The sequence below is a fragment of the Biomphalaria glabrata genome, chromosome 11 (genome assembly GCF_947242115.1).
Source record: "Biomphalaria glabrata chromosome 11, xgBioGlab47.1, whole genome shotgun sequence".
Classification (NCBI taxonomy): Eukaryota; Metazoa; Mollusca; class Gastropoda; family Planorbidae; genus Biomphalaria; species Biomphalaria glabrata.
This window is the reverse complement of record NC_074721.1, coordinates 2,234,817-2,262,053: the sequence shown is the minus strand read 5'-3', so window position 1 is coordinate 2,262,053 and position 27,237 is coordinate 2,234,817. Positions and strand designations below refer to the sequence as shown.

General features: G+C 36.7%; 1 protein-coding gene across 2 annotated transcripts in view; it reads left to right on the top strand.

The window, feature by feature from the left end:
* Window positions 1-15,789: 15,789 nt before the first annotated feature.
* Window positions 15,790-27,237, top strand: part of LOC106070611 (aquaporin AQPAn.G-like) — a 30,361-nt gene continuing 18,913 nt past the window's right edge. The window contains exon 1 of one of the 2 annotated variants that reach the window (XM_056004576.1): window positions 15,790-15,927. The gene's annotated coding sequence lies outside the window, so the exon portion shown is untranslated. Of the gene's footprint in view, window positions 15,928-24,821; window positions 24,983-27,237 lie in introns of those variants that run through there. The other variant, XM_056004575.1, reaches the window with a different exon arrangement.

The following is a 27,237-nucleotide window of genomic DNA, read 5'->3' as shown; positions in this document are numbered from 1 at the left end:
CGAAGACAAGTTTCTTTTTCTTGAGACACTGTAGAGTGGTGACGCACGCTGGAACCTGTAGCAGTGGCGGCACCTGTAATGTGCAGTCAAGAAGAACCAAGACGTTTGAGTTTGTACTTGTGTTTGTAGTTTGTGTTTGTTGTTTCGTCATCTCACTATCAATAGTAATGTCTTTGGTCCCTAAGATTAAGGATGAGTGCAGTGTGTCATGTGGTCACGCAAACCCAGCTGTGACTGGTCACGCAAACTCAGCTGTGACCTGGATAGTTCGACTCAAAGCAACACTTTAAAAAAAAATCTCCCTTGTTCAGGCTGTTTGGCCTTGTTAAATGCAAGAAAAACTTCTGGTCAGCCAACAAAAATTGCTAAGGTCACAACTCTAAACGAAGTCTATTGTTCAGGGCGTTAGGAGATGGGAGCGGGGCGGCTGGATTCAGAATCATGACCCACGTTACGACAGTCTGGAGATCATAACACACGACCTGGCAGACAAAATATCATTAAATCAACGACCGTCTTTATTCATTTTCGTGATCTGCATAAATTCTGGAAGTTGTGAGCAAGATCAAAGACTTCATCCAGTACATTTAAATATTGGCCTGGTCGTGCGGTTTGCGCGCTGGACTGTCGTTCGGATTTATCAACGGTCGAGGGTTAAAACCCTGCCCGTTCCCATCCCCCGTCGTCCCCCGTCGTCCTGCGGAAGGTTTGGACTAGGAAGTAAACTATCTTCAACTCTGAAGGAACATCCAAAACATGTAAAACATTGCTGAGGCCTCTACTGGAGTAAAGCCGGCATTCGGAGTGTTATATGTCGCGCTGCCTTCAATACAATTCTAGCTCCAGATAAGATAAACTCATTCTTGGTACTTCTACCTTGACCGTATTCCAAATCTGCGACACACAATCTACACAACAGCAAACTTTTTAAAACACTACTACAAATGGTTTGATCTATCTTTTTTTTTTTTCCATGTAAATTTTAATAAATAATATTAATGAATTCTATTTTTAGCGCTAGTACACTTTGGTAAGGGCACATAACTCAACATTAGTGGGGGATACATTAATGTAGCCCTTGGGATAATCATTAAGAAGACATTTATATTGGACGAGTTATCTCATCTTTGTTTACCTGATCAAACTATCTAACAACGCAGTTTCTGCGTTCGTTTTAACTTCCCCTCGATGCGACCAGTAAATCAATAAATGAACATAGTCTGCTATTTGTCTCCACGTGAAATGTTTGAGAATAACAACAACGGAATTATATTGTTTTATATGTCTGTGGATTTCATTCTATCAGGTAAGCAAGCTAAAATTAGAGCGGCAAATTTAATACGTTTTCTTGGTATTGAAGGATTGCATAAATTCAACGCTTAGAGTTAGATGCTTAGATGTTTATGTACTTATATGTTTAGTGGTAATTTGAAGGGTCAGATTAAATCTGTAGTTTCTGTAGTAATGATGGTGATAGCTTACTGAACACCTACTGGTCAAATGCGCAGTTATCGCGCGAGCCAACATCATAAAAGCAGTGGCGTAGCTAAGGATTTAGGGTCCGGGTTGCTTGACCTCTTAAGGGGCCCTGCATTATTTTATTTTTATTCTAACTGAATGGAAGGTTATGGAATTATAACATTTGCCACTAAAATTAAAATCTGTAGTTTTTAAAAAACATCGACTTAATTTAAATGTTTGATAATATGCAATATTATAATTACAGCTACACACCTGTAAAGTCCAACATTAAAAAAAATAGTTTGGTTTAGTTTAGTGGGACGCGTGGTTGAGAGGCTAAGTACGTTTGAACTTGAACTTGGCTACCTATGAAGGGGGCTCGAGGTTCGACACACGACTCGAGCAGAGTTGTGTTTACTGAGCGCCTAAAGACGGCACGGAAAACCTTCTCCCAGTTACCCCACCCCCCTCCCCCACTGGTCCACAAATGAGATTGGACCATAGCGCTCTGAGCATGCTTTAAGCATGTAACTAGCGCTATATAAAAGCTACTCAGAACCATCTGTGGCCTACATATTTGTCACACGTGACACTGTTTCCAGAAGTTCGATTTTAGTTCTATTTTTCGTCGTCTGCTGGTAGTTTTTCTTTTTTTTATAATTTTGTTATGTATCATTGTTAATAAATGTTATACATCAGATGGCTTAATACATGGTAATGTGTGTTTCTGGCGCACTCATAATGGAAGATGGCGGCAAATCCATAAATAACAATCTTTTTGGTGTTTCTGGTGCGCAGAATAAGGAAGTATACATGGGCGAACTATTTTAATAGATATATATTTAATATATACTTTTAATGCCCTTTTTAGCAGTTTAGAATAAAATGTCAAAGCTCTTTCGCATTTTTTTTTTGCTAAAGCTGGCAAAAGTAATTGTTTCTATTTAGCATCCTTGACATTGTTTTATATTGTCAATTTCTTTTAATGTCTCGCACAATCTAGATTCTTATTTTGATTTAATTTTAGGTTCCATTATACCGCCACCACATTTCTTCATATTCATGTTAACGCGATCTTAAAAAATCAACGTGTAAAAAAACAAAGAGCAGATAACTCACTTTTGGCGGGAAATTGCTAAAAAATGTTTCGAAATATATAGATGGACAATAGGCTAGACTAGATCTAAAAATAGTAGTGACTGAGTGAAACTCACCGGAAAGACTTCTTTAATCATGAAGCATTAGAAGCAGAGCTGGCCTTAGCCCGATTTCACAGATTGCTCCAGCTGGGCCCCGTGCTTAGCAAGGCCCCCCCCCCCAATGTACATTAAGCATATCACTATCAGTCATGGCTCTTGTCACGGGCTTATAAAAGTTGTAGGACTTAAAGGGTCAACATAGTTATTTAAAGGGTTAACATAGTTAGTGTAAATCTATCGTACGATTGACGTAACTTTAATTAACCCACTGCCACCTATTGCGTTTTAGTTGCTTCCTATGCATGTTGTATAGCAAATGTTGATACAATAATCTAATTAATAGTAATAGTTGTTATTTGTAAAAATTAGAATAGGGTCTCTCAAGCATCCATTAGATTGGGCCCCGCAATTCGTAAGGCCGGCCCTGATTAGAAGACATGAATAGAATAAGACATCATAGACCATCACCAGCTCTATAATGTAAGATTTCTTGAAATTAGTGTTTTTTAAATTGCTTGATTTTTTGCAGCTTTTAATTTTTTGTTTTGTTCATGACAATCATGACTATGAAAAACCATAGGAAGGTTACACAAATTTACAGGTAGGAACTTTTATGACATGTAAGCCAACTGAAAGAGTGACATAATTTTCAAACATCACAGCTGTGATTAAACGACACGCTCCATTGAAGTTCAACTAAGCACGCAAAGGGCATGTTGACATTACTTTGTGGGGGCAGACGTCATTTTTTGTTTGATCGTCACAATGTGACCTACTCTAATCAAAGCGAGCTAACTCTTCACTAAATCTATGTATAAACCAGGCCCTAAACGAATTGCTGGTTATGTAACTTGCAATTAAAAACATTGCTTATCTTATCTTATCTATCTTATCTTATGAGTGACATTTATTTAAGGAAGAATAACTTTCTTATTTTGCTAACTTGACTATCTTCAAAAATTACGCAAAAAAAAAAAAAAGGGTCGCAAATTCAAAATTCAGATGGTGCAGCTACCCAGGACCTTACCCCCAAAGGAGGGCCTCATAAACATAAGCTACAACTTCAAAGTTTATATGTCTACTAAAGATGTAAAGAGGAGGTGCTGTGGCTGAGTTCAAAAGCGCTTGGCTTCTGAACCGGGGGTCCCGGGCTCGAATCCTCGTGAACAATGGGATTGTTGTTTTCGGAATCTTTGGTCGCCTCTGAATCAACTCAACTCTAATGGGTACCTGACATTAGTTGAGGTAAAATAAAGGCGATTGGTCTTTGCGCTAGCCACATGACACCCTCGTAAACCGCAGGCCACTGAAATAGATGATCTTTACATCATCTGCCCTATAGATCACAAGGTCTGGAGGGGACCTAAAGAAGAACATAACATTTAATGTACAAGTAATTCAATGTATCATTAGTTTAGCATGTATTTAGATCTGTTACCAGCAAATGAGACTTTTTCATCAATACACTAACACCAAACGTCAAAATCTATGGTTTTAAAAAGAATTTAATCTTAATTTAATAACTGAACACAATCAACATTATTTGTTTCTATTTTTCCATATTCGGCTTCCCAGTTCTTCTTTCAACACGCATTCGCACCGTTCCACATACACACCACTATGCGCGCGTAACAAGATCATTTCGATTCTTCAAAAACAGGGTAGGGCCTCCACTAAAATACACTACAGAACTTCCACAACTGATCCTTATCTTATCTTATATAATACAGACGTTACTTCAAAAAAGAAGATGATTACGTCCTACGCGTCATGCATTTAGTCATACATATTAACCAATGACTCAAATTCTGCCAAGTCACTGGTTTTCCTGGCTAGCTCAGGCAACCCATTCCATGCTCTAATAGCACTAGGGAAGTAGGAGTATTTGTACAAATTTGTCCAAGCATTTGGGACGAAGAATGTGCCTTTATCTTTGTGTCTTTCAGAGTATTTTATTAGATTTTGTTTTTGTATTTGAAGATTATGGTTCAGTGTTTTATGTATGATTGCTACTTTACTTTTGAGCCTTCTGTCCTGAAGACTTTCTAAATTTGGTGATTTTACTAAAGGTGTTACTCTAGTCAAATGTGAATATTCATTTGTTATGAATCTCACTGCTCTATTTTGTGTCTGTTCTAGTTTCTTAATGTTTTCTTGAGTTGAGGGGGTCCCAAACGGAGGATGCATATTCTATTATTGGCCTAATCAAGGTTAAATAACATTTTAGTTTTATGTTCTTATTTGATTTATAGAAATTTCTTTTAATAAATCCTAATACTTTGTTTGATTTTTTTGTAGTTTCATCAATATATGGATTCCATGACAGTTTTTCATTTATTATAACACCTAGGTATTTTGCGTTTTTAGTCTGTGTTACTGGTTTGCCATGAATAAGATAAGTGGAATTAATTTGTTTTAGTTTTTTTGTTACTCTTTACAACTGACATTTTTCTGGGTGGAAAGACATGCTCCAATTTGATCCGGGGAACTACAGACCAGTGTCACACATAAAATACTAGAACTTATAATATGTAGCAACATCAAAAGCAACTTAGACAAACATAATATCCTGACTCCATACTAGCGCAACTTTAGGAAATATAGGTCATGTGAAACTCAATTAACAAGATTAATTAATGATTTTTGAATGGTTTGCCTGAATCAGCCAGGAAAACCAATAACTTAGCAGAGTTTAAGTCATTGATTAACATACATGACTAGATTGACACATGAAATGCGTAGGGCTTAATTATCATCTTTTTTTAGAGTAACGTCTGTAATATATAAGATAAGATATAATTTTTAACTCTCAGTGACAAAGTGCCCCCCCCCCCACCTTTTTTTTTCCTGGTAAGCCTTGAACACAAAGAAAGAGAGAAATAAAAAGGTGATTCAACCGTGTGTTTTAAAAATTCTTAACCTCGCAATAAGAGAAGACATTACATTCATTTCGAACTTTGACCTCTTAGTTCACCTGGGCGTCATAGGCCCGTCAAGTTCAACTGCGTAACAAGGTTATAGTATGAGTAACCGCGCTTTTTTTTTTCTAAGTGTCTGGTTTTGAATATTTGAACTGAAATCATCCAGGCGTGAAAAGTTTAGGGGATTCCCCTTGGGTTTCCGTAGGTGCAGATCGATAGCATACCGGATGCCAGGCCGTAGCAGAACAAGGGAAGCGACATAGTTTAGAAATACGTGATTGTGAGCTGTTCAATGACGAATTCTATAAATAAACAGCGAGTTGACCCAATTAAAGAATTAACATTTTTAAAAACAAATAATTTTTTTTACAAAGAAAGATGAAAGTAACGATTTGCATAATCCATGTGATTATTGCCTAGTTAATCCTGTTAGTTAACTATAACAAGCAAAATAATCACCTTACCTATATTGTTTGTAAATGTTTCGGATGTTTTACATGTTTCAAATGTTTTACATGTTTCAGATGTTTTACATGTTTCAGATGTTTTACATGTTTCAGATGTTTTACATGTTTCAAATGTTTTACATGTTTCGCATGTTTTACATGTTTCAGATGTTTTACATGTTTCAAATGTTTTACATGTTTCAAATGTTTTACATGTTTCGCATGTTTTACATGTTTCAGATGTTTTACATGTTTCAAATGTTTTACATGTTTCAGATGTTTTACATGTTTCAAATGTTTTACATGTTTTAGATGTTTTATATGTTTCAGATGTTTTACATGTTTCAGATGTTTTACATGTTTCAGATATTTTTTTAAAAGGTTTCAGATGTTTTAATGTTTCGGATGTTTTACATGTTTCAGATGTTTAACATGTTTCAGATGTTTTACATGTTTCAGATATTTTACATGTTGTACATGTTTCAGATGTTTTACATGTTTTAAAAATGTTTTACATGTTTCAAAAATGTTTTACATGTTTCAGATGTTTTACATGTTTCAGATGTTTTTACATGTTTCAGATGTTTTACATGTTTAAATTTTTTACATGTTTCAGATGTTTTACATGTTTCAGATGTTTTACATGTTTCGGATGTTTTACATGTTTCAAATGTTTTACATGTTTCAGATGTTTTACATGTTTCAAATGTTTTACATGTTTCAGATGTTTTACATGTTTCGGATGTTTTACATGTTTCAAATGTTTTACATGTTTCAAATGTTTTATATGTTTCAGATGTTTTACATGTTTCAGATGTTTTACATGTTTCGCATGTTATACATGTTTCAAATGTTTTACATGTTTCAGATGTTTTACATGTTTCGGATGTTTTACATGTTTCAAATGTTTTACATGTTTCAAATGTTTTAGATGTTTCAGATGTTTTACATGTTTCAGATGTTTTTTATGTTTCGGATGTTTTACATGTTTCAAATGTTTTACATGTTTCAGATGTTTAACATGTTTCAAATGTTTTACATGTTTCAGATGTTTTACATGTTTCGGATGTTTTACATGTTTCAAATGTTTTACATGTTTCGGATGTTTTACATGTTTCAAATGTTTTACATGTTTCAAATGTTTTACATGTTTTAGATGTTTTATATGTTTCAGATGTTTTACATGTTTCAGATGTTTTACATGTTTAGAATATTTTTTTACATGTTTCAGATGTTTTAATGTTTCGGATGTTTTACATGTTTCAGATGTTTTACATGTTTCAGATGTTTTACATGTTTCAGATGTTTTACATGTTTCAAATGTTGTACATGTTTTAGATGTTTTACATGTTTCAAAAATGTTTTACATGTTTCAAAAATGTTTTACATGTTTCAGATGTTTTATATGTTTCAGATGTTTTTACATGTTTCAGATGTTTTACATGTTTCAAATGTTTTACATGTTTCCGATGTTTTACATGTTTCAGATGTTTTACATGTTTCGGATGTTTTACATGTTTCAAATGTTTTACATGTTTCGGATGTTTTACATGTTTCAAATGTTTTACATGTTTCAGATGTTTTACATGTTTCGGATGTTTTACATGTTTCGGATGTTTTACATGTTTCAAATGTTTTACATGTTTCGGATGTTTTACATGTTTCAAATGTTTTACATGTTTCAGATGTTTTACATGTTTCAGATGTTTTACATGTTTCAGATGTTTTACATGTTTCAGATTTTTTTTAATACATGTTTCAGATGTTTTAATGTTTCGGATGTTTTACATGTTTCAGATGTTTTACATGTTTCAGATGTTTTACATGTTTCAGATGTTTTACATGTTTCAAATGTTTTACTTGTTTCGCATGTTTTACATGTTTCAGATGTTTTACATGTTTCAGATGTTTTACATGTTTCAAATGTTTTACATGTTTCGCATGTTTTACATGTTTCAGATGTTTTACATGTTTCAACTGTTTTACATGTTTCAAGTGTTTTACTTGTTTCGCCTGTTTTACATATTTCAAATGTTTTACATGTTTAAAATGTTTTACATGTTTCAGATGTTTTACATGTTTCGGATGTTTTACATGTTTCAAATGTTTTACATGTTTCGGATGTTTTACATGTTTCAAATGTTTTACATGTTTCAGATGTTTTACATGTTTCAGATGTTTTACATGTTTCAGATGGTTTTTTTTTTTAAACATGTTTCAGATGTTTTAATGTTTCGGATGTTTTACATGTTTCAGATGTTTTACATGTTTCAGATGTTTAACATGTTTCAGATGTTTTACATGTTTCAAATGTTTTACTAGTTTCGCATGTTTTACATGTTTCAGATGTTTTACATGTTTCAGATGTTTTACATGTTTCAAATGTTTTACATGTTTCGCATGTTTTACATGTTTCAGATGTTTTACATGTTTCAACTGTTTTACATGTTTCAAATGTTTTACTTGTTTCGCATGTTTTACATGTTTCAAATGTTTTACATGTTTCAAATGTTTTACATGTTTCAAATGTTTTACATGTTTCAAATGTTTTACATGTTTCAAATGTTTTACATGTTTCAGATGTTTTACATGTTTCAAATGTTTTACATGTTTCAAATGTTTTACATGTTTCAAATGTTTTACATGTTTCAGATGCTCCTTTAGAGTCGAAAATAATCTATTTCTTAGTCCAAACCTCCAGCAAGACGATGGGGAATGACAGCGGGCAGGGTTTGAACCCGGGACCATCAAGGCGACCGTGCGAAAGTCCAGCGCGCATACCTCACGACAAAGTGATTTTGTTTGTTTATTGGATCATTGGAGTGCTGGATAAACTTTATATGCTGCTGGAGACGAACAGTCTAATAGAATAAAGCTATTTGTTGATTGTCATGAAGTTTTCTAATGGCGTGTGTCAGACTTCTAACACAAAATATAGCGGAAAATATTAGACTTTTAATACTCTACTAATAAATAGTTTTGTTTCAAAAACACAAATAGCAAAAACAAAAACAACAACAACAAAAAAAAAAACAATAAACAGACAAATTATTATGTTGTCCATAAAAAGAAAATGCATATTTAAAATTTGAATTTTTTAAAGAATTTTTGTGCCGATTCTTATATTTGCGATGTTTCTCTGACAAGCTTTCGGTTTGCATTAATATTAGTAATAAAAGATTTTTAGTTTTTCTTCCAATTTTCAAAAGAATTTTACTCTGTCTGTGTGATGGTGCCCACTCCCTTCTAGGGCAACATTGCCCCAGATGTAAGCCCCAACCCACAAGGTTTCTGAGTCAAAGATTCAAAGTCACGTGTTTCTCCTTTTTTATTTTCTGAAGACTGCAACCAATAAGGTCGTTCATTCACCTAACGCGTTGTTTCTCAAACTGTGTTCCGTGGAACCCTAGCGTTTCGCGAGGCCTGATTTTGAAAATGTGTTCCACGAACTTACTAGTAAGCAACCACGTGAATTAATCTCTCTAAAAAAACTTAGCAAAAAATGAGCAAAGTGTTCTGCTAAATACTCAGAATGTGCGACGTTTTCTGTTACAGGAAAAAGGTTTGGGGACCACTGACCTAGCGGCGATACAAGGGTTTGATTCTTGTTGGGGGAAGATGTGGGCAGAAAATAAATGGGAAATTGGAAATTACTCATGCGTGAAGATTAAAGACATAATTTCAGGGGGTTTCCCTAAATGGTGTGACACATACACTTGGGTCGTCCATTTGATGACGTTTTTGTTCTTTCTTTTTGTTTCTTGCGTGTATCCTAGCAACACAGACTCGATCTCATGGAGGTGGCCATATTAGGCGGTGGAAAAATTGTTATGTTTGTCTTTTTTGTTTAGAGATTACTTTTCAATGATGAGGATTTAAATGTTACTATAGCGCACAGTCCCAGACATTAAGCCTAAAGTTCATTGAAGGAGAATACTATTTACGATGTACTCAACATTGGCTACGCTTCAGATAAATTCAGATAAGTTCAGATAAGTTCACAGTCAAGAGACGAGAATGGTATATAAATATATACAATTTTAAAATTTTAATTCAAATTCATAAGTTCGCAGTCAAGAGACGAGAATGATATATAAATAAATACAATTTTAAAATTTTAATCCAAATTCATAAGTTCGTTGTCAAGAGACGAGAATGATATATAAATAAATACAATTTTAAAATTGTAATCGGAATTCATAAGTTCGCAGTCAAGAGACGAGAATGATATATAAATATATACAATTTAAAAAAATTTAATCCAAATTCATTTCTTCGTCTTCTGCGTTCTCGTTATCATGTGTGTGTGTGTGTGGGGGGGGATGAACTGTGCAGTAGTTTACAGACGAGGCAGCTCTCCATATAGTTTTGTTTTTCTTTAGAGATGCTATGGGGCCAGTCTCGTGATCGGTCCACTCAATAGAGTGTTCAGCTCTGGAGGACATGGTCGACCTTCGTTAGTGACACACCTAAAGTAAATTTTACTTGTCTCAATTTTCTGCTTCCTGAGCAAGTGATGTTTCATTATTTTGTGGACAGTATTGTCAGTATAGAAGCACTAGCTACCATTCCCCTAACCCCCCTCGGGAGACAGGATGGCTGCCTGGTCGTGCGGTTTGCGCGCTGGACTGTCGTTCGGATTTATCGACGGTCGAGGGTTCAAACCCTGCCCGCTCCCATCCCCCGTCGTCCTGCGGGAGGATTGGACTAGGAAGTAAACTCTGAAGGAACATCCGAAACATTTTTACAAAACACATGCCAAAGGACGGAATGTTTCCGCTTTTCTCAACTCATCTTGCATGCTGCTGTCGTGTTTGTGTTTGTAATGTTATTACAGCGCCTTGAGCCTACATTTTGTTTGTTAACAGCGCTTTATAAATAAAATTATTATTATTATAAATAAAATTATTATTATCAGAAAATTAAACATCAACATTGGACAGTTACCGAATCTTTTCAATTAGCACTTGTACAAAAGTGCCAAATTAGCACTATATATCAAATGTGCTAAATCGACACTGGCTTTAAAATATGCTAAATAAGCATTGATTGATGGGTCAGTTGGTTGCTCTGGGTCCATAGGGCTAAATAGACAAACACATTGGAGAGGAAAACGCTCACACAAATAGGCCTACCCACAGTTTAATGGTGTGACCCACATCTGCCGCCTGGTTCACCTTTCACCTGGCTATGTCCAAAAAGGGCTTCCCTCCTAAATAAATATTTAATGTGACTGTATAGTTTAAGATCGCTGCTACAAAACTAGAGTGTCCAAACGGCGATTTGTTTCCAAAGAGAGGTCAGATCGCGCGTGGGTATAAAAAGCAAGACCAGCTGCGACATAACAACAACATAAGTACAACAATAACAAGAACACAAGTTTAGATATGACAGATATTGTCTTCATTAAATACTAAACGAAAGAGAGTGAAAGAGAAAAAAAAAAGAAAGAGAAAGAGAGACAGAAAGAAAAGAGAGGGAGAAAGAAAAAATATAAGGAAAGAAAAAAGAAAGGAGAGAAAGAAAAAGAAAATAGAGAGAGAGAGAGAGAAAGGACAGAAAAAAAAAGAAAAGAGAGAGGTAAAAAAAGAGAAAGAAAAGAGAAAGAAAAAAAGAAATAAAAGAGAGACAAGGAAAAGACAGAGAGAGAGAGAAAGAGAGGTAAAGAGAGAGGAAGAAAAGAGAAAGAAAAAAAGAAATAAAAGAGAGACAAGGAAAAGACAGAGAGAGAGAGAGAGAAAGAGAGGTAAAGAGAGAGGAAGAATGAAAAAAGAGAGAAAGAAGAAGAGAGAGAAACAATAAACAGTTAGAGAAATGAAAGAAAGAGAAAAAGAAAAAAAGAGAAAAAGAAAGAAAGAGATTCGGAAATAAATGAGATACTCACGATAAGGAGAAAAAAAATGAAACAAAGAGACAGCGAAAAAGAAACAAAGAGAATGGGAGAAAGAGAACACCACATATTAAAAATTCAGAAATTTCAAACTTAATTTATGAAATGATTCAAACATTTTTGAGAACAAACTTGGTTTCTTTGTACTGCGCAAATGACCATCCACCCACATTCCTTCATGATATTGTTATCGAGTACTTTCTACGTATTCTGTCATCTTCAAATTAACATCTCACTGAACTATATAGTTATCAATCAATCCACTGCACCGGTCGCTCATATCAAGTCTCTTTGAAGAGTATTGAGGACATCAAAATCTTTACATTCCTGATACTATTGAATAGTGTCATATTATTGGTTCAAATCTACACTGAAACTGATTATGCTAATGAGATGCGGATTTTTTTTTTTTTAAAGGCAGGCAGTGATGTTAAATGATTGGTCTGTGATGGAATGTTCGGGTCGATAGTACGCCAAGGTAGAAACACAAGGGAGTTGGGTTAGAGCAGGGGTTCTCAACCTGTTGGTCGCGACCCCCTTGGGGGTCGATTGACGATTTGCCAGGGGTCCATCGAAAATATGGATTGTTATTGTCTGTTCTTCTATTGCTGTATGTGTGTGTGTGGGGGGGGGGTGCGCGGCAGAGTTTGGGATTGTAAAAAGGGGTCGCCGAGCATAAAAGGTTGAGAACCGCTGGGTTAGAGGCTATTAAAGTCGTTGTGTTGCAAACTAAACTTAATGACGTGATCATATTCTGTGTTTAGGGAGACTGAAAAATAGTTTTAGTGCTCAAAGTGAAACAATTGTTGTTTTTCCTTCCGCTCGATGTTCTATTTACTAACACTGGATACGCAACAGGATAGTACACGCTATTTTCACAATTATTGTGCTGTTGGGACAGGAAATTATTGTTTACCTAATCCACATGTCACCAAGGTAAACTAAGCCAAGCGTAATTATGGTCGTTTCTCTATAATTTATAATCCTTTTCAATAATCTCTACGCAGTCAACGCATCTAATGAGATCATAATTATGGCCTTGTCTGTATCTTTAGGAGGTGTGGGTTAAGTTTAAAAAAAAAAAAATTAACTACATCAGTAGTTGACAACACATATCAGTTTAAAGAGCGTCATATGTGAAGGCTCCGTAGAAACAGTTTTAGGGTGTCTTCCCTTCCCCATCTATCACTCTCCTCTCTCACTCCCTCCTCTCACTCCCTCCTCTCACTTCCCCCCTCTCACCTCCCCTCTATCTCCTCTAGATACACACTTTCACCAAAACATTAAACAAACTCTGATTGTATGATGTTTTGGTCCAGATTGGGCAGAGTAGAGACAGCAAGCTATAATTCAGCATCTGGTGACAGAGCCTCATTTGGTTCAATAGTTTTTCATGGAAAGTTAATATTTTGGCGAACTCTTTTTGGAAACATTTTCGTAAGGACCAATCCGAAAAATTGTTAGTTCTAAATGTCATTGTACAAGGCAAGTGAGTGGTTAAGCGCTTGGCTTCCGAACCTGGGGTCCTGGATTTGAATCTCGGTGAAGACTGGGATTTTGAATTTCGGGATTATTAGGACGCCTCTGAGTCCACCCAGCTCTAATTGGGGGATAGGGGTTCCTGACTTTAGTTGGAGAAAGTAAAGGCGGGGAAAGGAGGTTGGTCGTTGTCCTGGCCACGTGACACCCTGCTCGTTAACCGTTGGCCAAAGAAACAGATACCCTGCGCAGTAGATCATAAGGTCTGAAAGGGAAACTTTAATACAGTCAAGAATAAACCGTTGATCACGTTTAGTCGTTTACCATTGTAGCTTTGTGTAAAATAATTGGCATATTATTCGACTATTGGCTTTGAAGAAAGTCTTTGCAATGTCATTTTTTAATTAGTCACGTTAAGACGTTTAATATAGCAGTAGTGCATGGAATCTGGGATTATTGAAACTTTTGTTAAGTTCCGTATTTATCATGGCTTTTTTTGCGAAACTTAAAGCTTCTGTAGCCAGGAAAACCAGTGACTTGGCAGAATTTAAGTCATTGGTTAATATGCATGACTAAATGCATGACGCGTAGGACGTAATCATCTTCTTTTTTGAAGTAACGTCTGTATTATATAAGATAAGATTCTGTATAATTACGTTTGAAATAGATCTAGACTAACAAGAAGTATGTTCGATTAAAAATATTTTTACCAATTGTTTTTTGTTTAGTGTAATTTCATGCCTTTAGTTTTCTTAATACACAATGATCCGATCACTTGTCTGGACCACTCGGTAGAGTGGGGGTTGAGGGAAAGAAAAAATTATATCTGGGTGAAGTTTACCGTAATCGCTTTTTAAAAGCATTTATATATATATATATATATATATATATATATATATATATATATATATATATATATATATATATATATATATATATATATAAAAGGTGGGGTGTAGGAACAACCTGACTTTGAGCCCATGGCTCAGGCTTCCTCAAGCCGACATTCTAACCACTCTGCTAGTGAGGTGTGTATGAAAAATTGAAGAATTGATAGTTATCTATTATTGTAGTTATCTATTGTTTGTTTCAAACAAACTTTAAAGTGGCGATCTATCTTGACAGCAACGAATGATAAGTCCGCTTAGCTTCACCACACCTATGCATCCATGGATGATAAATCCGCATGGCTCCCTTTCACTTTGAAAACCATGGACGATTAGGTTGTGTATGTGCTCTATGCTAGTACAGTTTTTTTTTTCCCTGGAAATTAAATAATTCCTCCCGGTTGCTTAGCAAATGAAATGTATCAGTTGACTTTCAAGTTTCACATATATTTTAAGAAATGAAGAGAGTTTTGTCTTAGCCCAAACAGTAGCTCGTTATCGTGTGGTACAGATCTGTGACCTGGCAACGAGCTATTGGTCTCCACTGCCCACAGGTTGTGACGTTGCGTGTCAGTGTTTAGGCCTTCTATGACGACTGGTCTCGTTACAACACAGCCAGTGCTTTCTTTGATGGCTAATGTAGAAATCGGCAATGGAGCTTTCAAACAAAAGGTTAAGGGACTTCATCAGAGTACCTCTACCAGTGCACTTTTATCAAATCAAGACTTTGAATCTATAACACTTGACATTCATGAATGAAAATGCTTTAGAGGGGTGAAAAAGGTGGGGGGACGGAGGACCCTTTGGTGGCGTCTGTAATAACTAGCGCCATATGACATGTCTGAGAAAAATACTAAATGTCAAAAGGCAAGACAAAATACCAGATACAGAAGTCCTTCGAAGAGCGTGTCTGCAAAGCATCCACACAATCCTGATGCAGTCCCAGCTGCGATGGGCAGGTCACGTCTACAGAATGGAAGACCACCGCATCCCTAAACGACTCTTGTATGGCCAACTAAGCGAAGGAAAGCGCTCGCAAGGTGGTCAAAGAAAGCGCTTCAGGGACACCCTCAAAGCTTCTCTGAAGGCGTTCAGCATAGACCCCAGGCACCTGGGAGACAGAGGCACATGACAGAGCATCATGGCGTCGCGCTGTGAAAACTGGCGCACAGGTTGCTGAGGAAAAAAGAACAACGCTGGCAGAAGAAAAACGCCAGAAAAGAAAAGCAAGGCCCACGACACTAGCTCCAGCTGGAATAACCTGCCCAGTGTGCGGCCGAACATTCCGGGCTCACATAGGTCTCGCCAGCCACATGAGGAGGTATAAAACCCCAGTGCAAAGCCCTCAGCCCCCCCGGATGACAAAGTGGTCATCATCGAACCACGATGGACGAACTATATATATGGACTGTCTTCTTCTAGCGCTTATACAACGTTAACTCCAGTTACTTAAATTATATAAGGCATTCTTTATCGTTTTCTTTCTTCTTCTTCTCTTTACTTATCAGACTAAAGTAAACGAGCCGCTGTCTGCTGTACTGCTTGTCAACACCGAATCATCTGTCATTTCATCCTGTTTGTTGGATATCATTTATCCGGGTCACGTGTCATTCAACACTGAAAGGAGAGTACATGCCAATCTGGGTGAGTACACACATAGCGTACAGATGTAAACAATAACATCATAATAAGATGGTTTTTATTAGTAGGCTTTGTTTCACATTCCTAAATCGCGACTGTCTTTTAATGCTATTTAAGTTTAAGGTACGTCAAACTTAGAAACTGCGATTTTTTTTTTCTACGTTAGTGACAACAGCTAAGCCTACGCCTTTTTTGCAAAACACATCCTACACTTAGTCGTGAGTAGATCGTCTTTATTTAATTTTTTTTTTTTTTTAAAAAAGTAAACCTCAGAATTTGCGCTATTCAGTTTTAGCTTTATCATCATAGGAATCCTTGGGCCTTAGGCCTCTTTTCTTTGACTCTTTTTTGGGCTTTATGTGCCTCTTTTATGGGCCATCTTCCCTCTTTTGTGGGCTTTTTTTTTTTTTTTTTTTTTTATAGGTTTTTATTTGTAAGTTCTCATAATTCACAAGTATTAAATCATAAACAATTGAAAAGTGATTAACCTAAAAATATAATAACAGTAATAGAAATATTATTTAATATCAAAGACATACTACCTAACCAATGAACCCCCTAAAGACAGAAAAATGATACAAGTATACTCTACTCCAGAACAATCAACACAATATCAGATATCCCTGACCCCCAACACCCTATTTCTGGAAAACTACATGAGCATTGTACAGGTATATGAAAATCAAACTAGATAATTCTCTACCCTAATGTCCATTATTTTTCTAAATGTCAATTCTAAGTGATTAGGATCAAACACCTTATTGTTATGTAGACATTTGAGCCAGCTAGCCCAAACAAGATTCCTGTATTCGGAAACAATAATCAAGTTAAAGTTATGTATCATTTTTTTTTTTTTTTAAAAGGAAACCTCAGAATTTGCGCTATTCAGTTTTAGCTTTATCATCATAGGAATCCTTGGGCATCTTTCTTTGCCTCTTTTTTGGGCTTTATGTGCCTCTTTTATGGGCTTTTTTTTTTTAATATGTTTTTATTTGTAAGTTATCATAATTCACAAGTATTAAATCATAAACAATTGAAAAGTGATTAACCTAAAACTGTAATAACAGTAATATCAAAGACATACTACCTAACCAATACGAAAGGAGAGTAAATAAACGACTTATTAATTGACTTACTTATAAAGTAAGTTTTATGAGTTAGAATGAGGTGCGCAACCTTCTGAATATCAAGACAGATTGAAGACAAAGACTTCTCTATCACATTTTTATAAAACTGAGACCAAGACTGCTTTATTGATCCTTATTGAAATGCATGGGCGTAGCCAGGGGGGGGGTTCTTGGGGTTCAAACCCCTTCCCCCCCCGAAATGAAATCCCCCCCCCCGCAGGGGGAACGGAATTAAGTGACTGATTTTTGCTTTCATTTTGTTTATTTTAGGTGAGATTTTAAATAATTTTAATACTAAATCATCACTTACCACAGCACAGCCTAGGGGGTTTTGAGTTAAAAACCCTCTACTAGGGGGTTTTGAGTTAAAAAAAACCCTACCAGGGGGTTTTGAATTTAAAAAAAAAAAACTATCAGGGGGTTTTGAGATACAAATCCTTCTACCAGGGGGTTTTGAGTTTAAAAACCCCTACCAGGGGCTTTGAGTTTAAAACCCCCTACAGGGGGTTTTGAGTTTTAAACCCCCTACCAGAGGTTTTTGCAGTTAAATCCCCCTCTTCTATAAAACAAAACCAACAAAAAATGCAAACAACAATCCCAAAATTCCAACAGCACAGTTAAGGAAGATTTTGATTTTAAAACCCCCTCCAAAATTTACGATAAACCCCCTCTTCAATATAAAAAAAGCAAATTACACATTAAAAATTGAATGGGATTTTTAACGACTGTGTATATTTTAGCAGAACCTGCGAATGTGTTCTCTGATCCTGTGTATGAAATCAACGAACTTTGACTTTAGTTTCGTCTCGAGTTCTTATCTTTTTATCTTATAAAATACAGACGTTACCTCAAAAAAAAAAAAAGATGATTACGTCCTACGCGTCATGCATCTAGTCATGCATGTTAACGAATGACTTAAATTCTGCCAAGTTACTGGATTCCTGGCTGGCTCAGGCAACCCATTCCATGCTCTAGTAGCACTAGGGAAGAAGGAGTATTTGTACAAATTTGTCTGAGGGAAGTGAATTGGTTTCATTGAAGAGAGTGGTCCAATACTTCAGGTCTAAAGTAGTTTGGTCCAATACTTCAGGTCTAAAGTAGATGATGTGGATTGTTTGTAAAGTACACGGTACACAGTGGGGACTAATGAAATGTGTGTTTGTACACATTCCAACCATAGAGTTACACTGACGCATATGTGTACACTAATTAAGATAGAGGGATTGAGAGAGACAGAGAGAGAGAGAGAGAGAGAGAGAGAGAGAGAGAAAAGAATAGGGTGATAAAGAGGAGGAGGATTAAATACACAAAAATGAGAGAATGAAAACTTGGGGGAGGATGGGAATATAAATAGAAAAAAAAAAAAGGGGGGGGGAGAGATTGGAAGAAACAAAAAAAAAAGCGAACAAAAAGAGAGGCAGTGTGTGTGCGTGTCATGTGTGTGTGTGCGTGTCATGTGTGTGTGCGTGTCATATGTGTGTGCGTGTCATGTGTGTGTGCGTGTCATATGTGTGTGTGCATGTCATGTGTGTGCGCGTGTCATGTGTGTGTCATCTGTGTGCGCGTGTCATATGTGTGTGTGCACGTCAAGAGAGGCAGTGTGTGTGCGTGTCATGTGTGTGTGCGTGCGTGTCATGTGTGTGTGTGCGTGTCATGTGTGTGTTTGCGTGTCATGTGTGTGTGTGTGCGTGTCATGTGTGTGTGCGTGTCATGTGTGTAAGTGTGTCATGTGTGTGTGCATGTCATGTGTGTGTGCGTGTCATGTGTGTGTGCGCGTGTCATGTGTGAGTGCGTGTCATGTGTGTGTGTCATCTGTGTGCGCGTGTCATATGTGTGTGTGCACGTCATATGTGTGTGTGCGTGTCATGTGTGTCTGTGTGGCGTGTGTGTGTGTCATGTGTGTGTGCGTGTCATGTGTGTGTGTGTAAGAAGAGAGCACTAGAAACAAGAGAAAGAGAGAATGAAATAGAGAGAAGTGAGAGATGGAAAAGCATACACAAAAAATGAGAGCGAGAGACATACAAACAAAGAGAGAGAAAGAGGGAGAATGAGAGAAAGACAGAGAAAGAGAGAGAGAGAGAAAAGAAAGAGTAAGAGAAAGAAAGAGAGAGAAAGAATGAGAGCCAGAGAAATAAATAAAGAAAGAAAGAAAGAAAGAGAGAAAGAAAGAGAGAGAGAGGGGGGAGGAGAAAATGGGCCTGTAAGACTATGACCAGCAGATACTAACATTACCATCAGATGTCTTGTTATTGTCACAGCACAAGATGTAACAACTTCCAATGTAAACACCTATATAAGTAAGTCACACACACACAGAATGTAAACACCTATATAAGTAAGTCACACACACACACACACAATCTTAACACCACTATAAGTAAGTCACACACACACACACACACACACACACAATGTAAACACCTATATAAGTAAGCCACACACACACACACACAATGTAAACTCCCATACAAGTAAGTCACCAACACACACCAAGAACAACACATTTTAACAGTGGGTCAACTACGACCCCTTGGGATGTGGGCCATTAAAAGACTGTCTACACTACAGAAACAATGCGTGTTACAACAGCAAATGTGTATAATTATCTATCTCGCCCAAAAACTTCTTTAGAGGAAGCATCATAGGGGAAGCTTTACAGTAGCATATTGTTGTTTTACCCCTTATTTCTAAATTACAGACATTTCATCAAAACACAATCTCATTACGTCCCACGAGTATCCATCTACTCGTGTATGTTAAATACAGACTTAAACTATGTCTTTAACTCTGAATTCTTCCATTTTTCAACTTACCATTTAGCTTTATAAATTTTATAAGAATTAAAAGAATTAAAAATTTATAAGAGATAGACACCAGAAATGTCGTAAGCTCCTACATTGAAGCTAAAGCTCTCAGTATGGCCATCACTGTTACTGCGACTTGTACATAAGATTTTCTTTTCTTATCCTTACATCATTTTGTGGAGGCGCGGTGGCTGAGCGGTAAAGCGCTTGGCTTCTGAACCTGGGGTCCCGAGTTCGAATCCCGGCGGAGACTGGGATTTCTATTTCCGGGATCCTTGGGCGCCCCTGAGTCCACCCAGCTCTAATGGGTACCTGACATTAGTTGGGGAAAAGTAAAGGCGGTTGGTCGTTGTGCTGGCCACATGACACCCTCGTTAACCGTCGGCCACAGAATCAGATGACCTTTACATCATATGCCCTATAGACCACAAGGTCTGAAAGGGGAGCTTCACTTTTGTACTTTACATCATTTTGTGATTTGATTGACACCCTCACATCAAAATACTGTTTATTACTATATTTAAAAAAAAATTAACATGTTATCACCTTCAACTCAAGAAAACATACAAACTGGAACAGACACAAAATAGAGCAGTGAGATTCATAACAAACGACTATTCACATTTGATTATAGTAACAACTTTAGTAAAATCACTAAATTTAGAAAGCCTTCAGGAGAGAAGACTTTAAAGGTAAAGTAGCAATCATACTCTGAAAGACACAAAGATAAAGGCACATTCCTCATTTCATACGCTGGGACAAAATAGTACAAATGATCCTTCTTCCCTGTTGCTATTAAAGCATGGAATGGGTTGCCTGAGCTAGCCAGGAAGACCATTAACTAGGCAGAATTTAAGTCATTGGTTAACATGCGTGACTAGATTGACCTAGGAACACGCGTAGGACGTAATCATCTTCTTTTTAAAGTAACGTCTCTATTTTATAATATAACTTATAAGATAAGCTATTTACAAGCTTAATACAAATCCACAGATAAAACATTATCTATCTACTGTCCCTAAGCTAGTAAACATTTCAACTAACTGAAAACTAGGCCGTCATTCCGACCGACAAAAGACTTCCGTCAGTGTCCCAAACTGAAGTCATTTATCCCCCCATCCCTTTAACCCATCTGGTTGGACAAACATCTAGTGTCTTTCTCGCAGGTTGAAGCCCAGTGACTTTAATACCTTGACTTTATATGGGTCTCTTGGCAGAAATACATTTAAGAAACATCGTTTTTTTTTTAATCCTCTTATGTTATCCTCCGCGGAGATTGCGGTTCCTCCAGAAACATTTAAACTATATTATACACTTATTTTTCAGTTTGATTTTTAGGTTTTCAAACTCTGCGTAACGTTTCTTAAACTCATAACTACTTTATAGGAGGGGCAGAAGAGGATGACCACTTCTCATCCATATCACTTTCTCTTCTTTTTCTATATTACTGTATTTTTTTATTTTTCTATTTTTTTATATATTTTTTTTTGCTTTAAGAATATAAACCGAATCCTAAAAATCTAATAAGCAAACTATTTTAAAAAATCCTTTAAAAAAAAAAAAACTAAGCTTATCTAAATGGAAAAACTCCGCCATTACAACTATATGTATGAATAATGTAAAAAGTGTTTCCTTATTTGATATGAAAAAAAATAATGGATTACCAATAATTAATTGACTTATTGGTAATTTTTGCATTGATTCATGTTTTTTTGATGTAAAATGAATAATTGTTTGAAGTATCAAATTGATTGGAGAGTGTGTGAGGAAGAAATAGCGTTAACAATTATTTAAAGGGACTAAACAACACAAATTTAGCCATATACGTGAATACTGAATGATTAATTTTCCTTGTTGGTATCAACCAAAATAATGAATTACCAGTAATTATTTGACTATTTTGTTAATTTTTAAAACGAATTCATGCCTTGTCTACGCCCATGAATAATTGTGCAAAGTTTCAAATGATCCGAAAATGGGTGTGGGAGAAATAAAGTGTACACACTTTTTTACCAGACTGCCAGACAGACATGCAGACAGACTGAGCTGATATAAGCATTTGTAAATATAAATAAAGAACAGATGACTGTGGCAAACATTTATAACGAAAATCGCCATTAAGCATGCACAAATGTTTTACATATTTCGGATGTTCCTTCAGAGTTGAAGATAGTGTACTTCCTAGTCCAAACCTCCCGCAGGACGACGTGGGGATGGGAGCGGGCAGGGACCCGGGACCATCGATAAATCCAAATGACAGTCCAGCGCGCAAACCGCACGACCAGGCAGCCAAGCGCATTTTAGAGCAGGACAATCTGAACAAAGGGGGCCCCTGAGTGCCAAAAAGTTCACGCTAGTCTCCGTGATAAAAAATTGTAGAGGTAGTATCACGTGACAGCTACAACGTGACCTCCGTGCGCCACTAAACGAAAACAACCTGTAAGGAAAAAAAAAAACAGCTGACATGGGTCAAACCAAGGTCAAACTGACCCCGGATCAAACTTCCAAACGCTAGGGTGTATTGACCAGGCGTGGGTATGGCTGACAAGACAAAGTCCTGCGACATGCATTCCAGAAGTTTCTATCCACTGAACCCTTGTCGTTGGATGCGTGTCCACGCAAGAGATAAGTTTAGAAGCTTGAACACCCAGTCTTAGAATGTTTAGAATTTCTGTAAAAAAATGTAGCTGTGAATCCAATAAAAAAAATTTCAGATCAGTGCACTTTGACCCACAGTTCTGCAAACCAAAACTAAAATGTAATTTAACCTTGGTTAGGCCAATAATAGAATATTCATCCTCTGTTAGAGAACCTTCCACTAAAAAAAAAACATTAAGAAAGTGGAACAGACACGAAATAGAGCAGTGAGCTATATAGAGTAACATATTTACAAAAATCACTAAATTTAGAAATTAAAAGTAAAGTAGCGATTATACATAAAACACTGAACCATAATCTTCAAATACAAAAACAAAATCTAATAAAATACCCAGAAAGACACAAAGATAAAGGCACATTCCTCGTTCCATATGCTAGGACAAATTTGTATAAAAGCTATTTCTTTTCTTGTGCTATGTGAGCATGGAATGGGCTGAATGAGTCAGTCAGGAAAACCAGTGACTTGGCAGAATTTAAGTCATTGATTACCCTGCATTACTCGATTGACCTAGGAACACGCATAGGACGTAATCATCTTTTTTTCTAAAATAACGTCTGTACTTTCTAAAATAACGTCTGTACTTTCTAAAATAAGCTATCCTGCCCGTACATTACCAATCGCCCTTGCGTACTAAAGGTGTGATCTTTCTAGTAAATTCCTAGCATGAGTTCACTCAACCGTAACCAGTACTTCGGAGTCTTATTCTTCTTTGGTTACTGTCCATCGTCCACCCCCGCCGTGTCGAAGCGACCTGCGCAGTTTTCTTTTTTGCAATTCATTGAGACCTTGTGGGTGTGTGGAATAGTTTTTCTATGTGTGTTTGTGTTTCCCTCTGTGTGTGTGTATGTGTGTGTTCTGTGTGTGCTGTATGGGACTAGCGGGAATGTGCAAAGAGGCCGGGTATATATTGGACCTCAACAAATATTGTACTGAGGAAACTCTGCTGACTAGAAGATTGTGTTACAAGTACGTTTTAATAAATATATAGAAAATACGAAAAAAACATGCATATATGTAACCCTGCCGGACCAAGTAAAACAAAGGACGTTTGGGCCACGAGGCCTTCATTAATAAATATATAAAATAAAAAAATAAATAAATAATAAATAAATTATGGCTTTTATATAGCGCTATTTTCATGCTTATAGCATGCTCAGAGCGCTTTGGTCTAATCTCATGTGTGGACCAGTGGGGGGAGGGGTGTCTGGGAGTAGGTTTTCGTGCTGCCTTTAGACGCTCATAAAACAAACCACAGCCCTGCTCGAGTTGGGTGTCGAACCTGGAGCCCCCTTCATAGGTCGCCATGCCAAGTTGAAGCGTACTTAGCCCCTCGACCACTCATAGCATCGTAGCTCATACCTAATAAACAAACAAACAAACCCAAAAAGACACAAAGCTAAAAGCACACTTCTTATTCCATATGCAATTTGTAAAAGTTACACCTCTTCCTTGGTACAATTAGAGCATGGAATGGGTTGCCTGAATCAGCCTAGAAAACTTATGACTTGGCAAAGTTTAAGTCCCTAAATAACATGCGTGAGTAGATTGACACGAATACGCGTAGTAGTAATTATCTTCTCTTTTGAATTAACGTCTGAAATTTATAAGATAGATATCTTGACTTATAAATTTCAGACTTTACTACAAAAGTGAAAATTAATACGCATATGGGAAGAAGGCGAACTTGTATGAATTTGTCCTAGCATATGGAATAATACGCCGGACCAAAACTAGTAGGCCTACTTTGAGAGCCACATTTGTCAGTTACAAACAAATTTTATTTTACGAATTTACAAAAATTATTGAAGAGATTCGTATGTCTATTTTCATGACTTTTTAACTTCCTGACCTTAGACACAGACTATTTAGAAACTATTTTGAAAGTGATTCAAATTGAGGTTTGAATCACTCTTTTTAAGGCTTCCTTTAGTCGCAAACCGACTACGGATCATCTCATAGAAACGAGAAAACTAATAGAAGAAATGAAATGAATGCCTGGTCGGAACGATGTCGCCCACATAGCAGTTCCCTCCCCTCTTACACACAGCGCCGTAGAATCACGCTTTAATTTAAAATTAATTAGTATTCATTTAGCTTGGGCCTTAACATTTTTCAACCCATTTTCAAATAAAATCCTTTTTACGTAAAATACTTAGGGCTGATTAATATCAGAAAAAAAAAAGCGAGAAATTGATAAGATTATTTAAAAAACAGACCAAGAGAATGTTTACAGTAGAGAGAGAGACAGAACACGCGAGCACACACACAGACACACGCACACAAAGGTGGCCTCTCCCTCACCGGGCTAAATATATCACCTGCTCAGTGAAGCGGTGCGTCCACCGTGAGAATACAACCATTCCAGTGCTGGTGTCACATTCTTCATTTGGACTAAAAATCTACCAAACATCAGATATCTGGACTTCTACCCAGAGTGGGACTTAGAGAACAGAACATCCACCTACCAGGTACTCCATTTCATATATCTATGTAAAGTGTGGGTATTCAGTGCTTCCTGTAGGGAAATAAAATCCAATCAAGTTCAAATGTATTAAATCTGGATATAGTACCAAGTTTCCCGGGTCGACCCACCCGGCCTTCATACCGGTACTAAAAATTGGACCTATATGCATCTATCTTTTAATGGGGCCCACTTTGGATTAGACGTTGCTATAACTAGAAGTGACCAGTTTGTTAAGTAATTTTGTTTTCGTTTAAATTGTTTCTTGAGTAATATTATTCATTTGTACCCGGCTTTACGTGGGAAAATAGTGAAATTTTATTTAAATTTATAGAATTTATATTTATACTACCAGGCCTATATCTTCTTTGCGCTATTACAAAATTACGCAATAACAGAGATAAGAGAAATAGAAAGAATGGTAAGCATAGAACAGAACTTAAGTAGCTTCTCATCTATCTCAAAATTCCTGTACAAGCCCTTATGAATATAGCCAACTGAGCTGCACCCGTTACATTAGTAGACTCATAGAGAGCCAATGAAAAGAATTCAAAATTTTGTTCTTTAATTGTTCACGCAACCTGACTGACATGTCATTTATTCTATCTGCCACAGTGTCACTAGTTAACGCTATTTCTTTGAATGCTTTCACCTTTTCTGGACAGATTACTTTTGTGGCTTTAACGACACACTCCTTCATAAAATCACATTTACTAAATGATTTGCAATGGCTTACAATGAAGTCTGACAAAATGTAGCTGGCTTTAACTGCAGACCCACTCTCCTTGTTCAGCTTAAGAAATACAAATTTGTAATTCAAGTAGCTTGTCACCTCTTATTTTCCAGCGTAATAGTTTAACATTATTTGGCGTAGCATCCATGGGCGCGAAGAGGTTCAATGAATCCGGGCCCACGATCATTTAGGGGCCCACTCCCGATGGCGCAACAACCATTGCGCCAGGGTCAGATGCAACATTAGAGCCCCCAAGAAATATTTAGTAGTTATATATAATATCTGGACTTAAAAACGGCTCCATTTCTCAAACAGCTCAACGCCTTTTCAACTCTAAATACGGCATTGCATGGCGCGTAGGGGGGGGGGGTTTCATTGCGCCTGGGCCCATGACTAATGACCAATTGTGACCTACATGAGCTCTTAGGGATGACAACAAAGTGGGAGAACAAGAACTAACATGAACATGAATTTTAGCTTTAACTTAAGCATGCAACAACAATTCATTTTAGAGGTCATCGCTAAGGTCATTGTTTGCGTGACACAAATAACAACGACAATTTCTTAGCAGTTACATAAATTCTTAAGAAAAAGCGAACCTTTACCTTGACCCGCAGATTCAAAACGAGATAACAGACCTGTTTGGGCAATGCTGTTTTCTAATCTAATCTTATACTTATATAATACAGACGTTACTTCAAAAAAGAAGATGATTACCTCCTACGATTCATGCACCTAGTCATACATGTTAATCAATGACTTAAATTCTGCCAAGTTTTTCCTGGCTGGCTCAGGCAACCCATTCTATGCTCTAATAGCACTAGGGAAGAATGAGCATTTGTACAAATTTGTCCTAGCATATGGAACGAGGAATGTGCCTTTATCTTTGTGTCTTTCTGGGTATTTTTATTAGATTTTGTTTTTGTATTTGAAGATTATGGTTCAGTGTTTTATGTATAATTGATACTTTACTTTTGAGTCTTCTCTCCTGAAGGCTTTCTAAATTTAGTGATTTTACTAAAGGTGTTACTCTATTCAAATATGAATATTCGTTTGTTATGAATCTCACTGCTCTATTTTGTGTCTGTTCCAGTTTCTTAATGTTTTCTTGAGTTGAGGGGGTCCCAAACAGAGGATGCATATTCTATTATTGACCTGACCAAGATTTAATTCTGTAGGTCATAGAAGGCACTATGGGAATACTAGATCCAGATTGTTTTGTATACATTGATATTTGTCACGTCTCCAAGTTTCCCATTTCACTTGTTTCTAGTTTTCCTAAACATATTATCACGTGCGTCCCTGTGACTAGCTCAACAGGCTTTATGTTGAGCCATAGTCGACCATGTGGATGTTGTGTTCAGCTGTGACAATAGGGGATAACCGAACAGGAACAGTTTGTTATTGTAGGCCCCATAGTTTGGACTCTTGAAAACAAAAAAAAGCCTGCTACATTTCTGCACGCTCTTGGTGTGTTATGAAAGTTATTCTCGGATGAATTAGGCTTTGTTCTTGTCCTATGAATAGAC